This window comes from Ornithodoros turicata, chromosome 4 (assembly GCF_037126465.1).
Source record: "Ornithodoros turicata isolate Travis chromosome 4, ASM3712646v1, whole genome shotgun sequence".
Classification (NCBI taxonomy): domain Eukaryota; kingdom Metazoa; phylum Arthropoda; class Arachnida; order Ixodida; family Argasidae; genus Ornithodoros; species Ornithodoros turicata.
Genome location: NC_088204.1, coordinates 61,586,155 through 61,600,647, shown reverse-complemented (window position 1 = coordinate 61,600,647; position 14,493 = coordinate 61,586,155). Strand labels below are relative to the sequence as shown.

Here is a 14,493-nt window from a genome sequence, read left to right as displayed (position 1 = left end):
TGAGGACTGGGACGAGGTAATCGAAGAATGCACACTCGAGATCCAATATTGCGCTTTGTTTCAAAGCTCACGTGTAGTATTTAGAGCATTACAGGGAATGGAGTCATTAAAATACAAAAATAAAATGAAAAGTCACTAAAATGTCAGCGCACAGCAGGAATAACCAATTACCCGAATTCAATACCGGACGATAATTTTCGTTTCCGTTTCTGTTTCCTGTAATGGAGGGCCGTGGTATGCGTTTCCGTTCCGTTGCCGTTACCACCTCCAATTTCGGTAATATACCGTTTCTGTTTCCGATACCATTGCCGTTACCTTTCCCTGAGTCCACCACCACCATGTTTATTAGCAATATTTATGGTAGTTATGTAAATGAAGGTTATCTCCGGGTGGAAGGTCACCGAGCAAGAGAACAACGTGTTTGCACAGAAAGCATGCACCCCAAACACAGAACCGCGTAGCACGCTATGCTCCACCTATTAAAGCGATGCAGTTAATCGCTTCTGATTTGAAGAGAGAGCTGGGAGTATGTACGCGTGTTTGTGACAATTAATGTAAATGTAAAGTCCGCAGAAAGGCGTACGGCTCCCCTTCTCAACCAATCGGGCAAGGAAACGATACTATTTTGAACGGCGGTTGGTTCATGACTGTCATCAGCATCTGTTTTTAAACTCTTGGAGCTGAAGTTCACCGCATAAGACGGCCCCAGAGAACCATGGTCGCGAATGACATCGATACGGTATACCGGGTGTTTCACGAAGGTCCCCTGGCTGAATAATTCGTGAACAGGTGGCGCTAGCGAAGAAATTTCTTTTTGGTAAAGATTCTTGGGACATCGGCCATGAACTGAGTACTCAGCGGCTCATTTGCATACGCTCGCTAATTAAGTAAACATCCTAACTTTTAAATTTTATTTCGCACACTTACGGGACCTCTGTTTTACGTATCGGGACCTTCAGCAAACAATATTCGAAGAAAAAAAAAACATGTTGACACTTAGTGATTTTTCCGAGTAATTAATTGGTTTCGGTTTACATATTTCTTGCGCGGAGCAGTAAACCAATGCGCGCTTTGGATCAGCTATCCAGCTATCAATTTCGTGTTCATTCGCCTGGTTGACGCACGGGGGTGACGGAAGATAAGGAGCAGCCGCAAGACCTAAGGAGACGCTTTGGTGTTCCTTCTCCTTTCCTACACTCTTAAAAATGGACTTCACCACACAGCACCATCCTAGCCAACCATCATCTCGGATGACAACGTTCCCTTCCTTGATGGGTGGCGTACGCCTTTTTTTGTACCTATGATGCCGTACGTAAGGACAAAAAAAAAAAAAAAAAGAAGAAGAAGAAGAAGCAGAAGAAAAGGCTCCGTCTCCCGTTTTCAACTAATCGAGCGAGAACGTTGTCATTCGGGATGGTGGTTGGTTAGGAGCGTGCTATGCGGTGTAGTTAATTCGCCGGTTCATCACTCATCAAGATGTTTACCTCATTAGTGAGCGTATGCAAGTGAGACGATCACTACTCAGATCATGGCCGATGTCCCAAGGATCTTTACCAAAAAGAAATTTCTTCGATGGCGCCACCTGTTCACGAATTATTCAGCCGGGGGATTTTCGTGAAACACCCTGTATATGGCATGTTCGGTAGCCTGAGCCATCAGTACTCTTACGTCACAACTTTCGTACACAATTCCACTAAATTTTTTTTAGGAAACGAGGATTGAGAATTGGGGTAAAAAGGTGACCTTTACTTGGCAATTTCCGGGTTAAGTTCGCAAAAAATTACATAATTATCATGACATTCACATGAGAGACATGACAGTTACATGACATTCACATCGAGAGGTGGCAATAATCTAGTAAGGACAAATGCCGTTGACCGCATGATTCTAGGTGGCGTAGTTTCTTTATTATAATTTAGTGACGCGTTTTCTGGGACACCCTGTATACAGGGTGTTTCACCTAAAGTGATAAAGAATTCGGGCTGGCGACGTATACTCGCCGGAAGATTGCGGGTCTTTCGGCAATTACCTTCTGGAAACTCTTGCCACAATTTAGGAAGGCTTTGGAGGATTTTTACTTGCGGGAAATTTATTTTTGTCAATTGGACTTTGAAAAAAATTGCCAAGCGAACCTCACTTTCTTTTAGAGAAATATGAAGTCCTCCACGGATAACCGCAGCCAAAAAAAAAAAAAAAAAAAAGAAAAGAAGAAAGAAAGACTATGCCCAGTATTACAACAGAAATAGTTTAAAAAAAAAGTAGAAAGGACGCTTTAGCCCATCCTGCAAGATTTTCGCAAAGAAGCGCGTGCCAAATGTGCGTCTAGAGGAGGAAGTGTCCCCGCCTTCATTTGTTGCCTTCTTTGTGATAAGACGTTTGCTTTGTTTTCCTTGTGGTAAGACGGTTGTCATCAGCATCAAGGTCAAAGCGGGATACATTTCCCGCAATTAAAAATTGTCAAAAGCCTTCCTCAATGGTGGCAAAAGTTTCCAGAAGGTAATTACCGAAAGTCCCATAATGCTCCGGCGAGTACGTCGCCAGTTAGTTTTATCAGGTTAGGTGAAACACCCTGTATATTTGTAACACACAGTCGTGGCATGCAATAAAGAAAGTAAAAAGTAGTGGCCATGCAGAACATAACAGTGTAGATAGATGATAAAGGGGATAGAATAGTAGGAGGAAAAAGGTCTGAGTGTATTGTGTATTTGTGTAGTGTTTGTAGTGTAGAGTATTTGTGATATGTAAATACCGAATGGGTGAAGGGCGTTCAACCGCGCTCCAGTGTAGACCCACGACACTTGTCCTTAGCCCACCACACTTGTCCTTAACTTTGGCCTCAACTCTGTGTTATAAATTTTTTATCAGCAGTCTGGTACACAGGTTTTACGCGCGAAATAGCTTTTTCAACAATAGCCAAGTCACCACTGGCCAAATTTCGGCACTACAACAATCCAGCCAATTTTGACGCAAAGTAGCCAACTCCTGCAAACATGGTTGGCGATGCCTAGCTGATATCAGCCTGAGCACACGTACCTCCACACTGCTCGCCCCCTTTCGTTCCGGCTTTAGTCTTCCTGCTTAAAGAATTTTCAATGTCTCGTGCATCAGGTGCGAACAACCGATGTTGTATTTTGGAAAGGAGGTGTCGGCCTGCGTACCCGCTATCACCTCGCGCCATCGCACAAGCTGCTCAATTCTATTGATACAATCAAGCAACGGGTTGAGAGGCTTCCCAGCAGCATATCCGGCCTTCCGGGACATTCCGTCGCCGTCGATCAGAACTCTGTAGAGGGATACCACCTCCTTTACATTTCGTGGCTCAAACGTGATCAAATATCCCGGAGGGCTGGATGTACCTGTAGGCTCCCAACCCGTGGCCCCAATCGGACTGGTTCCCCCGGTAGCTAATTCTGGCTTACTGACAGTTGTATACACAGTGATCGCGCCTATGTTATAATTGGAGTCGATCGTGCTATGTCTACACAAGACACTTGTCGCCCGTCAAGAACAAAAAAAGAAACAAACAAGAAAACATGACATCCGCGCATTCTGACGTTTTGCTTGGACCTGGTACTGAAAACCGTGTGATTATGACAGGACACCACTTTGCATACTAAGAGGTCCACGCTAAATACAAAAAGCGTCATGGGCGACCCGCTACTCTTAAGCATATTATGCTATAAGCACTTCAAGCCGTCAACAAACTGCGCCAGGAAACGAGAACATCTTGGAGCCCACAAAAGATATTCCACTCTATCCAAGCTGTACTTCTGGTCTAACGATAAAAGGATAAACGCAAGGCCGTGTGAGCTCACGCGTGCTCTTATCAACCTCAAAGGAGCAAGGAAGTGATATTTAGCATTGCAGAAACTCTGCTTCATTCGTCAGTCAATCTCGAAAATGCACGAACGGTTCAAGACGTGCGCTCAAGCACGATTCACTAAAAATCCCTATTCTTTACACCTGTCACACGGTTACGCACATGCACTGTTGACTTTTGAGCTCCTTGTGTAGTAATAATGCCAAAGTGTGCGGCATATAGCCGCAAGACCTGCGCGACGTTCACAGTAGAGCACTGCACGGGCCCGGGTTTACCCGAAAGCCCGAGCCCTGCCCGGCCCACGGGCCGGGCCGGGGCGGATATATCCCCGCATATATTTCGTTCGCGTGAGAGTTAAAAAAGGGGAACTAACACCGGAGCATGTGCAATAGAGCGGCGATGAGTCTCTCTTTAGCCGCAATGTACATACGCCCACACGCCGCTGCGCGCTGCGTTCCCAAGCAAGCAAGCACCAAACACAGGGCGGCTTGCCGGCAGTGAAACACAGCCGCTGCTGCGCTCCAGGGTACCTCCTGACTCTCCACCAATTAGCTACGTCCTTTTCCTTGCTGCGCTGTGTTCTTTAGTAAATCGAAATACGCCTCCGAACCTCGAGTACAGATAGAGCAGAGGCGGGCTGGGACCGGGCCTGAGCATGGAAACAGTCGCGTACGGGCTGGGCCCGGGCCGGCGGAGTCGGGCTCGGGCAGGGCCCGGGCTGGAAATATATAGAAGACGTCGGGCCCGGGCCGGGTACGGGCCGTTGCAGCCGGGCCTGGGCCGGGCACTGGCCTGAAAACTAGGCCCGTGCAGTGCTCTAGTTCACAGCTCCCTTGTACAAGGGACGCTGTACTCCATGGAATCAGCCACGCCAGTCAAAAGCCGTTGAGTATATTCAAGCGCGTGGTCTCATAATCTGCCTAGGCGTCCCGAAGACGACGGAGACAAGCTCGTTGTTGGTACTCTTGCTGCTGGAGCGGGCGAACTTCCAGCGCCGCTTCTACATTCAATTGACGTTCCTCGTGTCCGCTTTTCGGCTTGTGAGTCGCACTGAACACTACACGTCCGAGATTCCTCTACGTATATTTCACTGTGATCCTGGCCTTCTGGCCGTTCCAGTATGCCCTTCCCAGTTAGTTGCCCCCACGTGACGCAAAGGAACACTTCTGGACAGAGCTCCCGACTGTAGATAGTAAGCCTGCGGATCCCAGGTCTCCGGAGGATGACCACCGTTAATTTGTGCTCAAATAGCTGACGTTACAGTACCTGGATGCGATATGCGTGTCGCGGAAGAAAGCTTTACTGATGTGTCTGTCACTGCCGATGGCTCATCAAAGACCTTAACCTTGAGGGTCTTAACCACTGGAATTGCGGTACCCTACCCCGTTACATTGTGTGATTATATGAACGAGATGGGAATGAAATGAACGGAGTACGCTCGTCATCTGTTGTTTATGTCTCGGATGATATTTCCATTCGCGTTTAGTACACTCTTAGAAATGGATCTTCTATCGTGTCTTCTACAGACACCCGAAAAACGGTAATTTTGGGGTTTCTACGTAGAGACCACGCGAAAGCGCGGGGAATGACGTCGCATCACGTGGTTTCCCTCGTAGAAGCCACAAAAGTGCCGTCTGTTTTATGCGTCACAGTTTCCTCCTTTCCCGGTCGTTTCCCCCTCCCCGCGTGCTACTGCTTCCCCTCTCCACCGGCGCAGGCTTGGCAGGCAAGCTTGCAGTCAACAGAATTTGATTCAAAGGGGATTGAAGACTTTATTTCGGCAAAGTTGTGAAATTGTGGCAGTGATACAGTGAATATTGAATAGATTTGCAAACTATGCAAAATACCCTGTTCACAGAGAAATAACCCAGAGAAAATAAAAATGAATAAGAACCACACATAGTCAAAATATCACAGATTGCACAAAAAGGCGCGGCTCGACGCCGCTGCTGCGAAACTATTTCCAAGCTTGAAACTCGCTACGAAACAAGTTTCGCTGGGATGCAGACCTGTTTGTTGCTCAGGGCATATGATCACCATATTTCAGCGGCTCGACATCTCTTTGTGGGGGCTGTTGATATGGCAGTTGTCACCCGTTGTGCAGCGTTTTCTCCATGCTTGCCATCCTGGCCTCGAATCGGAATTCTGCTTCAAGGCGTAACTGTGACAAAGTAAACGACAACAGAGACGCATTACAAAGTGGATAGGAACAACGTCAAGTGTAATAAAAGTCGCTACCGACAGTGAAAGGGTACGAACTATAGCTTATACTAAAACGATGATAAGTGAGGCAGCGAGGAGAGAAAAATGGTACATTGGTACCACAGCAGTACCAAGTATGTAGGAGGAGAGATCAAAGAGATACTTACTGAATGCGGTCATGGTCGACAGGTGAGTGTTAGCATTGGACGCATGTTCCGGGTAACACTTGTGCCGTGTACCGGCTAATATCTGTCAGTCTTCGGTATGAATCGCACGCAAATTTCCTCCAGGCGGCACGTGGAACACCAGTAAAGTCTTCGTTGGTGACGTCCATACCCACTGCGGCCAGCTGAGACAGAGAATGGTTACTCAAACCTCGGTCGAAACGAGCCCCCGAAAGACAAAAACATCCTGCGCCATACACAAACGTTAGCGCTCGTGAAGCCCACGTTTAGAGGCAATTCTAACAGAGCTACAAACCGGATACAGCTGATAACACATTAGCATCCTCTCGAATACCTTCACTACTCAACTCCTAAAGCATGACCACATAACTTTCGTTGGCGTTCTGTCACGACCGCCATGCCACTTCCATTCGCACTTGCACCTTCCAAATTCTCATTAGAAGTGTGGGGAAGTAACAGGTAGCCACTACAATAGTAGTGCTGCTAGCATAGTTATCGCAATAAATTTATTAAACGGAAGCGTCTTACCTGTAAAAGGATCCCAGAATCAGCAAAGCGAGGAAACGCTGGCGGCAAGGCATCGAAGAAGAGGTGTGAGCAGTGCCGCGCCACCAGCATGTCTGGCCCCGTCGCATAGTTCACGTGACTCCGGTCCTCGACGCCGGTCAGGTGATCACTCCGAGCGCATAGAAACCACGGCAAAAATTTAGACAACACGAAAGAGACTTCACGACGTACGATTCCTCGTCACGTGATAAACGTGTCTTCTACACGGCGTACGCGCCAAAAAAAGCAAGACAATTTTTTAATGGTACTTTCTTTCCTCCCGGGTCACGTGGGCATCTGCCGTCTAAAACTTGATCGGCCTTGAGCGCGAATCTAGAAGATACGGTAGCTCTCGACGGCACGATAGAAGACCTATTTCTAAGAGTGTACCGTTAAAGCTCTGGAATGTGCAGGGTCTGGTCCACTCCAAAAATGGACCTTTTTACTGAACTCAAAAGCCGTGCTACAAGGTACTTCCGGACTGGGCTCCGATCGCCAAATTTATAGCTTTTTGAAACTTCTTTTGGGTGGTGATGATGGAGCTGCTTGCCGCAGTCGGCCACGCTAAGGCGGACAACGTCACGACTATCGCAGGGGGTCGTGCGTCCCGGGCCGACTTCACAGGGAACTGAGCCGACATTTGTCCTAAGGCCGTTTGAGGAAAACCCAGGGGAAACTCATAGACAGCACAGCGGGCTCCCGGATTGGAACCCGGGTCGACTCCCGGTCTCCGCTTGGAATGTCATCATCGTAGAACTGCTCTAAGTATTCAGCACCACTGCTTGCTTCTGGTTGGGCCTGACATCTTCTTCCTATGGGATCCTGAGCATAGTACTGCAGAAAATGAGGCAGCGGATGCTGCTGCTGACGTTGACCATGTGACTGCATCCCTTTTACTCACAATAATGCGAGCTTGTTTCTACGGTGGTCTGCTGCGGATAAATTGCCTCAGCATCGTCCACTTAGTAGATGCTGCGATGATTACCTCGGAGCCACAGACCCCGCTATGGAGTTTTCCATCCCTCATGGTATGATCAGGCCACGGACATCTTTACTGCACCGGCTAAGTCTAAATAATGTTAATACCCCCACTTCAGATGTAGAAGATGAAGAAAAAAGTTCCTCAAACTGCCCTACCGTACGCTTGCGAACATGTCCTACTTCACTGTGGTGCACAGGAACGACAGTGGCCCTGTTCGCGTATGTCCATATGAAAGGCTGCGGCAAGTCCTTTGAGTCTGACAGTGCTACTTGGTCGTTGGACTAACTCATCGCTACATCGTTTGTCCATTGGAGCTCTTAGACATTTCCTTACGAATCCAGGACTGACATCGTGTCAATGCTGGTGTGGTGCATTTGGGTATACCACACCAACTGTGCACTTTTGCTTTTATTTTATACTAGTACACCTGTCTCGTTTGCTAACAGCTTAACAACCTATGAATGCAGAGGAGCAGTTCCATATTCTCTGTGACCAACCTCTCTGCATACTTTTTTTACACATGCTCGTCAAAACACCCATCGAGAAGTAGCTTGTATTTGTCAAGGTAGAGAATAGAGTCGATGGCTTGATGAGAAGCAGTGAAAACTACTAGAGATGAGAGCGGGTATGGAAATTCGTACTCGCAACAGCACCGCACCCGCGAGGGAACGACCCGCATCCGCAGCAATGTCATTGGCTCAGCCCGCATGCGCACCCGCATACCCGCCGATATACCCGCAGCCCCACGCGTACGCATGTTTCAGCTATGCCACATGATCGTAACAGCACGAAATGATTTATTGATGCGCAGGACAATGTCCGTTAGCGAGCCACTTTTCCAAAGCGTACGCTGTGGCGACTGCTGACATGGTTGCCGGCTTACTGATGCGAAGAGTACCGGTCGTGGTGTCGAAAGCTAGCCAAAGTTAACCATATGTGGCAAAGAACAACAACTTTACGAGGGGTGTTCAAGTCAAACCGGGACTTTTCATTTTTCGCAAAAGTAAAATGAGCTTACAGGCGAGAAATTAGTTTTATTTTTCAACGTAATCTCCAGCTGCACTAATGCACTTGTGCCAGCGTTTCACGAGGGATTGGATGCCAGCAGCGTAGAAATCCTTACCGGCGCGCAGCAGCCATGATCGGACCGCATTCTTGACCTCGTCGTCGCAGCTGAAGTGGAGGCCCCAAGGAACGCCTTTAGTGGCACGAAGAGATGGAAATCGCTGGGTGCGAGGTCTGGACTGTAAGGAGGATGTGGCAGCAACTCCCAGCCAAGTTCCTGTAAGGTGCGTGTGATGAGATGCGCGGTATGCGGGCGTGCATTGTCCTGTAGGAGGAGGACTGCTTTGGTGATGAGGCCCTGCCGCTTTTGCTTCAGCGCCTTACGCATATCCCTGAGAACCTGGCAGTAATATGCACTATTGATGGTGGTACCACTGGGCAGAAAATCAACATGAACAACGCCAGCCTTGTCCCAGAAAACCGTGGCCATGACTTTACCTGCAGACGGGGTGCTTCGGAACTTCTTGGGAGCTGGCGAGCCCGGATGCTTCCAATCGTCCTGCACTGATGTACGGCCGTCTCGGAACCGTTTGCACCACTCAAACGCTTTGCTGCGGCTAAGTGTATCGTGGCCATACTGAGCCTGAAGTCTTCTGTGAATTGCAGATGACTTTACGCCTTCATTTACGAGAAACTTCGTGACAATTCGCTGTTCGATGTGCGCGCTCACCTCGTTGTTGACCATCTTGTCCAACACGTGTCTTCTGTTTTGCACAAACTTTGGACCACCACGTGGTGAACGCGGAGGCCTGTCGCGTGTGAAAATGACGAAAAAGAAGTAGCAGCGAGCCATTTGTACACTCAGGAGACAGAAAGTCCCGGTTTGACTTTAACACCCCTCGTATTTTGAGATGATGCATTGGATATGGAACGTCTTGGAAAGTATTTTGGGTCAAATGTTCGCAATGAATCGAGTCATACACCAAAATCCGACGGGTTGGTGTTGTGCCTGCAGGTAATGCGGGTATACCAGCGTCATCCGCGGAGGAAGTGCGGGTCTACCCGCACCTTACCCGCAACCCGCGATGACACAGAAATGTGTACCCGCGAGAACAAACTTCCGCGGGTATCCGCGGGTATACCGGCACCGCACTCATGTTTACTACCGGCTACAACGTATGTTTGCAAACTTTAGTGTCATTCCATCGTGTGCAGGAACGAAGTTATAGATATAGATACACGAGCTCATAGTGAGCTCAGCTACTGTCACGCAGACATGGTATTAGAACGTGTGCTCCTGTTCTTGGTGTGAGGGGCCGCGATACCGTGCTTGGCCGGTACGTGCCTCCGCGAAAGCGCGTTCCAGGAACGCGAAGCATCCTGGGTATGTACTACGAGACACGTATAAGACGATGCAGATGTCTCACTCTTCCTGCGTTTCTGTCACGATGTGGTCTAAGCCCGGTTGTCTCGAAACCGTGCTAACACTTCGTGTGTGGCCCGCTCGTGCGCTAAAGTGTAAGGCATTAATCCTACCGGAGGCTGAACCACAAATAGACGGACGAGGGTGTCTGCAGCTTTGTTTGTCACAATGTTGTTTCTGTCAGTGATGTATTGCGTGTTGGTAGCGTACCTTTGCTCTGCAGGCGAGATGCCGAATTTAATCCGTAGAACACTGATTGCAGGTGGAATGTGGGATATGTGCTATCCTTGAAGATCGTAAAAATTCGGTTGACTCAAAAGAAAAAGCGTGAAATGCCACGTAGCAGAGTTCAGAGTGATGTTCCAAACTTTCCAAACAACGAACACTCACAACAAGTGCCAGAGAACTTCTAGAAGGACGTTGGGCTCTAGAGCGCTGTGAGAGGACGACACGTTGTTTGGAAAATGTACACTGTTAAAACAGAACTTCACCACATAGCACGCTCCTAGCCAACCGTCATTCCGAATGATATCATTCTGTGTCCTTATTTGCTTAAAATGGGAGGGTGCGCCTATCTGGGACATATTATGCTTGTCCCAGATAGGCTCCTCCCCCTGTTTTGAACGAATCATGACACATAATAGAGAGTTTTAGCTGGCCGTTGATAAGATGGCTTGCGTCGAACCGTATCAACCGGAACCAATCAGTGGATAAGATACTGAGTCACGCACGACTGCGATTGGTCCCGATAGGCACGGTAACCTTATCAACGGTATACTAAAACTCACTAATGATATCATTCGGTACGGTGGTTGGCTAGGAGCGTGCTTTGTGGTGAAGTTCTGTTTTAACAGTGTAGAATCATGTGGCGGCACGTGTTGTGAGATTGTGTCCCAGGAACTATCTTGACTGGAAACGATTTCTGTTGCTTGAGGCAGCTGAACACCGGCATTGTGGTCGGCGGCGGATCATATTTGTTTTGCCTCCACTGTCGGCGGCACGGACAGATGGATGTCAACGGTAGTGCGCGAGCGCAATCTAACCAAACTGTATTACTCAACACGTATGTCCTTTAGGTAGGTCACCAGTGTACACAGTGCAGGTTGCTAGTGCTGCCGTTGCCAGCTCCCCAGTACCTTCTCAACACTAAAAGGTCAATTGTCAAGTTTCGCGAGGGCGTTCTTCAGTGTTCGTCGGCTAGAGTCGAAGCGTCGGCAGGTGACCAGCACGTGCTCCGTGTTCTCCACAGTTCCGCAAGTTGAACAGTTCGGCGATCCAACGACACCTATCTTATGGAGTAATGCTGCTGCGAACGGGACGTTGAGTCGCAGGCGATGGATGACGGACTCTAACGGCCTTGGCATCTTCGATGGGAGGCAGTAGCTGCAGTTGGGGTCGATTAGCGCGAGGAACGAGTGATTCATGACGTCGCCTGTCCACATGGTTTTAGACCACATGGTGTCCACATCTTTTAACTCATTCAGTGCTTCCACACGTCAAGCGTCCTGGAACAGCTGGTCGCACCAGTGCGACCTATACGTTTCCATTTTTGTCTTTCTATTTCTATTATATTGTATTCTAATTGTAATTATATATTCTACTGTATTACGCAAATCGGGAAATAAATGTGTTATAGACTTTTTTTTTAAATGTTGAGTTAGAATAATGGAACAGTGTCTCCTGAGAGAAGAACTCGTAGGTCATGGCTCACTCACCACATGCCCACCCACCAGCAGCGATAGAAATTGGGTCATAAAAGCAGGACTTATATAACTCAACCCATTTTCACTGTTTATTAGAAAAATAACTTATATCTGATCCACACTTTAACCAGTGCAAGCCATGGTACCAGTGATTTATGCGGAACCCGTACTCGTGTACGGATCGCGTCAAACTTAACTTGAACATCGCTCCATCGTTACGTAAGCGAGAACGACGACGGCAAGACTGCAGGAACTCTAGCTCCCACAACGTAAAGGGCCTATGAGCAAGACACTCCGCTAGTAGCTCCATGATCGACTTCATCTGAATGTTGCCGAAACGCCTCACAGGATGTACAGAATGATGAAATGTTGCTTCCCGAGTTGTTACACCTGTGACGCAGTATAGCGGACACTGAGCACATAACCCTACGCTGTGCTGCATACGAACGACTGAGATCCTGTTTACGGTTAGCTTCGCTCAAGATCACCACCGGCCCATTAAATCTGAAAGATTTCCTAGGGCCCTGGAGCAATTCAGCGTTCCAACGTTTTGTCATGCAGACGCCTTTATACGATGGACACGGGCTGGGTTTCTCGTCTTGGACTGCATTGACTGCGTTTCCTTGACTGCCACATCACCAGTAACGCCGCGGCTACTGCCTGCAGCCACAGGAAAAAATGAACGCGGAGTAGCAGGCACTCATTTATTTAGTTATGTTATTATACTTCTGGGCACAGTCGATTGTGCCATCGAAGGAGGAGCAATCACATACATAACTTCGACTAACCTCTCCGCGTAATAACTTTGCATGTCTGCCTCCATCCCCATGATCATGGACATTCTAGGGTATACATGAACCGATGGCGTCTGTCCTACGATACTGTAGTACAGCGAAATTTCTACAGTGCCATGATTACCTGCCCAAACTTACTGCGTATTTGCTGCATTCGTTGCTGCCCTTTATTAAAGACTGGAGCATGATCATGACATCGCTAAAAAATTACTGCTAATAGTAATTTTCACCGGGGAGGTGAGAACACGGTGAACCTGCTTTTTGCATCTAGGGTGAGAGGGCACTGGTCGGTACCTCAACCGTTGGCACACAAATATTTTATTAAAGATTGGAGTATGGGCAATGCGCAATGCTTGACCACATCGCGTTTCAGAAATGCTCTCGCCGTAAAACGAAGAGCAGGCTCAGTGTGTTGTCCCCTTCCTGGGCGAACTTTACAACGCGAATTTGAAGGAGACCAGATCATACAAGTGTCCACTCGGTTTGCGGTCCTACACTCTTAGAAGTGAACTTCACAACATAGCACGCTCCTAGCCAACCATCATCTCGAATGATATCGTTATCTGCCCTGATTTGTTGTAAACGGGAAACACGTAACACGTAAAGGAGCGTGCTATGTGGTGAAGTTCACTTCTAAGAGTGTAGATTAATTACACTCTAAAAACTGAACATCACCGCAGAGCACGCTCTGCGCCAAACATTGCCACGAATGATAAGGTTATCGCTTCTGATTTGAAGAGAAAGGGAGGCGTACGCCTTTTTGTGTTAATTTGGATATATGATAATTGATACAAAAAGGTGTACGCCTCCCCAGAGCCGTAGCGAGGGTGGTGCAAGAGGGGCAGCCGCCCCGGGCGCCCTCGCCAGGGATGGCGCCGAACGGCAATCCCTGGCTGGTTGGTTGGACAGTATAAAGTAGGAATGAAGACAGTTTTGACTCTCCTGAGACTCTTCAGATTTGACTTGCCCCTGGCGCAAACTGGCCTCGCTACGGCTCTGCGCCTCCCTTTCTCTTCGAATCAGAAGCGACAACCCTATCATTCGTGGCAATGGTTGGCGTGCTATGAGGTGAAGTTCAGTTTTTAGAGTGTACCTACACTGTTAAAACAGAATTTCACCACATAGCACGCTCCGATAGCCAACCACCATTCCAAATGGTATCATTCTGTGCATTGATTTGTTGAAAATGGGTGGAGGCGCCTATCTCAGACACATTATGCTCGACCCAGATAGGCGCTTCCCCCTGTTTTGAACAAATCAGGACACACAATGATATCATTCGGAATGATGGTTGGCTAGGAGCGTGCTATGTTGTGAAGTTTTGTTTTAACAGACGCTTTCAGACATATGTCGGCACAGTTCCCTTAGAAGTCGGCCCAGGACGCACATTGCTCCAGGGCGTGAGTCGTGACGTTGCAACACATACGTGAGGCCGACAACGGCAAGCCCTATCACCACCACCACCACCACCCTTTGTTTTAACAGTGCATGTGTTTGTATCGCCAACTCTAGGATGGGACAAGCACAACGCTTGCCCACATCACATCTCAAGAGTAACACTGCGCTCGCCCTGAAAACGAAGAGCAGGCATGTACTACTTTGTCTCCCTCCACGACGATCATTAGAACGTCGATCTGAAGGGATTTTAGAAAAATATCTTTCCGGGAACAGCACCGAAAAGGATACTGTCCCGACGACTGTTTTATAGGCCGCGCGTTCAAAGACACGGCCCACCCGGGACCTGACCGCGTTATCTAGGAGGACCCTCTCCAGTGATAGAATTGCCAACTGCAGGATGGGACAAGCGCAGGCTTGCCCACATCACGCTTCAAA

At 48.3% G+C, this 14,493-nt stretch overlaps 1 protein-coding gene across 1 annotated transcript in view; it reads left to right on the top strand.

Annotated features, from left to right (window-relative positions):
- The window catches only part of LOC135391658 (nidogen-1-like), a 59,364-nt gene that overhangs the window by 13,433 nt on the left and 31,438 nt on the right, over positions 1-14,493 (top strand). The window lies entirely within an intron of this gene.